This window comes from Telmatherina bonti (genome assembly GCF_933228915.1).
Source record: "Telmatherina bonti genome assembly, chromosome: 5".
In the NCBI taxonomy this organism is placed as follows: Eukaryota; Metazoa; Chordata; class Actinopteri; order Atheriniformes; family Telmatherinidae; genus Telmatherina; species Telmatherina bonti.
Genome location: NC_136623.1, coordinates 12,640,957 through 12,645,025, shown reverse-complemented (window position 1 = coordinate 12,645,025; position 4,069 = coordinate 12,640,957).

Below are 4,069 nucleotides of genomic sequence, written 5' to 3'. Positions count from 1 at the left end.
TAGATATAATGATCCCCTTGACTTTCTGAATTTTTATTTTATTTCTATGTTTATTTTGTATTGTTGTTTGAATTGTAGAGTTTGTACTGCTGGACCAGAGAGGACAGACAAAAGACAGAAAGAGAAAGGAGAAGAAACACCTCATAAGAAAAGGGAAAGAGATAAAGGGAGAGAAAAGGGAGAGAAAAAAACAACAACTAAAAAATAACCCAAAAACAAAAAGAAAGAAAACAACCTACAGATGTATACATACACACATACAGGCACACACATACATATACACACACATACACACGCATACAAACACATACATATACACACACGTATACACACATAATATATATATACACACATATATATACATATGTACACATATACACATACATACATATACACACACACCTCTATGCACACACATACACACACATACATACGTACAAACATATACGCACTTGCCAGTATTAACACATATACATACACATACAAGCCAACTTTAGATCATAGTAACTAAACTATGAATCTAAAAAGTTAAATATAAATGAGAAACAAACAGAAATGAGAAAACTAGCTGCTGTTAGTGAATAAACCTGCAGACAACTCGGTGACTGTGTCACATGCAGAACATGCAGAGTGGAACGTGTTCCGGAAAAGGTGATCATGCCAGTGTGACCCTTCCCACACAAAGGCAAGAGGCACGCCAGGAGTACCCCCGAGACCAGGGCCATCGGCAGCCATCCCCAGGCGCAGACCCCAACCGCCCCACCCCGGAGCCAGCCATGCACCGACCCCGGAGGAGGCAAAGGGGGATCCCAGCCAGAGTCCCCCGCAGTCAGGGGGAACAGGCCCCAGCAGGCCCGGACCAGCGAGGACCAGCCCCGCCGGGCACCGGCCACCCAGGGCAGACAGAGCGCAGACCCCACGGCCCCAAGAGCCCAGAAGCAACCCCCCCACCCCCGCAGGCAGAGGGCCCAGCCCACACCGACGGAGGGCCGGGATCCCCAGACCGCCACCGAGCGGCAGCCAGGCCGCACCCCAGCGCACCAGCAGCGCTCCCCGAGCACCAAGACCCTCCACGCACCCACGCACACAAACACACACACGCACACATACGCACACACGCACACACATGTGCGCGCACACACACACACACACATGCACACGCACACATTCACCCACCCACCTACCCACACCCACACGCATCCACACTTCCTCCTTAAACACACCCTATACACCCATTCTCTTACACACGCTCAAACTCACACTCTCCTACCCCCGTTCTTTATACACACACACCCCCTCACACACACATCCCTGCTCCCTCTATAATCACCCATTCTTCCATACACGCATACCCCACTCTACACACACACATACCTCCCTACACCCCTCTATCCACATTCACAGTCCTCATTGTACACCCACCCCATCACTTCCCTGTACCACCAACATAACCCCACATACGCACCCCCACCCATCTGCATACACCCCCCCTTCCTCCTATCCCAGCGGCCATCCACTTTCCTAAATTCTTTCACCCTGATCCCCCCACCCCCCCTCTACCCTAACATTCATTCACCACTTCATCCATTGGCTCATGCACGCCCTCACCTTTCTTTCCCAACGTGTCCCCTGTGAGATACCCCCGGGGGAGCAGGGGATAGGAGGGCCCCGATCAGGGCCCCACAACTACCCCCCACCCATGTCAATGCCCCCCCACCACTCCACACATGCAGCCGATCCAGCACCACCCAGGGCCAGCAGCAGTCCCACCCCCGCCAGGCCAGCCCAGACCCAGGCCCCCTGAACAGCACCACTCCCCCGCCCAAACTCCTCCGGCACAGCCCCAGAAATAGGGGCGTGGCAGGACCCCATTGTCACCCCCTCCCTCCCAGCTTATGAATGATTGTGAAGTGTGTGTTGTTTGCAATTAAAATTGGGAAGAAGTAACCACATCATGTTGGGAGCGGGACCACCAAAGCAGCCCCGCCCACCGCACACTGCATGGCCCGCCCCCCAAAATATGTCCATGTGTTGTCAGTGTGTGTTTTTTGTGTTATGTTGACTAAGTGTAATTAAAACTGGGAGGTGAACCGATGCTGGGTGCAGCGATCGAAACCACCTTGATGGCCTCTCTCACCATCCAGATCAACGTGTCCACCTCCCAACGCCCTGCCTGTATGTGGTGGAAGAAGGGAAGGAGGGGGGGTCCGGGGATTTAGGTCCCGAGGGAAGCGCGCCTCCCTCAAGAAGATGAGCCACCTGCGGCACGAGGCACGTCTCCCATTCCCGGGGCCCCCGAAGGCCAGGACAGGCCAAGGGCAGCTGCCCCAACAACCAGGGCCCTCAGCAACCCCAATAAAGGAGCCGCCACCGGCCCCAGAAGGCACCAACGAACCACATGCAAAAGTGTTGGGGGGGGGCAAGGAAGAGGAGGGGCGGCAGAAGGAGAGACAGACCAAGGGCCCACCGCCCCCACACCCCTAGGAGACGCCCCCCCCCAGAGACACGTTGCATTCCTTTCTCCTTTACACACCAACACATTCACACCCCCTCACCATCAGCCTGGTATACACACACATCTACACACACACACACACACACCTACAGACCCACACATACATCTATACACATACACACCCATTCTAACAGATACACGGCCAAAAGATTAGTCCACCTCCAAAACCCTACATCCCACTCACCCCCCTGCCCATCACAAAACACCCCTTCTCATTCTACCTACCCTAGAACAAACCACCACAACTCCCCACTTCTCTCACTGAAGTCCTACCCCTTTCATAATCATGACCCTTCACCCCCCTATACACCTACATACACATGCACCCCACCCCACTCCCCCCTACACACGGGCCACTACCCCCCATACACATGCATCTCAATACTCCTCTATATACACACCCCTATCTCCCATGCATTTAACACAGATTATCCACACACAAGCCCTTACCCCTTCCACACACACACACACACACACACACACACACACATACACCACCCCCTCCCTCATTCACAACCCCAACCCCCCACACAATCATGTACTATCACCACGCCCCAAAACCTCCACCCCCACACCTACATGCCCTAACACACTCCCCCTTACACACAACCCTACCCCCACAAACTCATGCTCCACTACACTCCCCATAAACCCCCCACATATAAACCACCACACACCTCTACACCCCACACACTCATGTACTATCACAGTCCCCCTAAACCTCCACCCCTCACACACTCCCGCATACACACACCCCTCACCCCCCTATACCTTCATGTACCGCTACAATCCTCTATACACACCCCGCATATACACCACCGCACTCCCTCATACGTACAATCCCACACATACATGCCTCAACACACTCCCACATACACGCACCCCTACCCCCCATACATTCATGTACCACTACAACTCCTCCATACACACCCCATATATACACAGGCACCCCCCCCATCCTCAACTATCTTGGGCCCGGGTCCCTCTGCCGGGGCACCAGGGCACGGACCCGCCCCCACTGCAGCGGCAGATCCAGGTCAGCCCAACCCCCCCACGGCAGGGCCGACCCCCCATCCCCGAGAAGCAGGGGGACAGCCCCGGGCACCGGAGCCCAGGACCCGCACCCCGCGTATATGTATATATATATATATATATATATACACATATATATATATATATATATATATATATATATATATATATATATATATATATATATACACACATATAGTATATATATATATATATATATATATGTGTATATATATATATATATATATATAAATATATATATATATATATATATATATATATATATATATATATATATATATACATATATATATATATATATATATATATATATATATATATATACATATATATATATATATATATATATATATATATGTGTATATGTATATATATCTAATATATATATATATACATATACGCGGGGTGCGGGTATATGTATATATATATATATGTGTATATATATATATATATATATATATATATATATATATATATATATATATATATATATATATATGT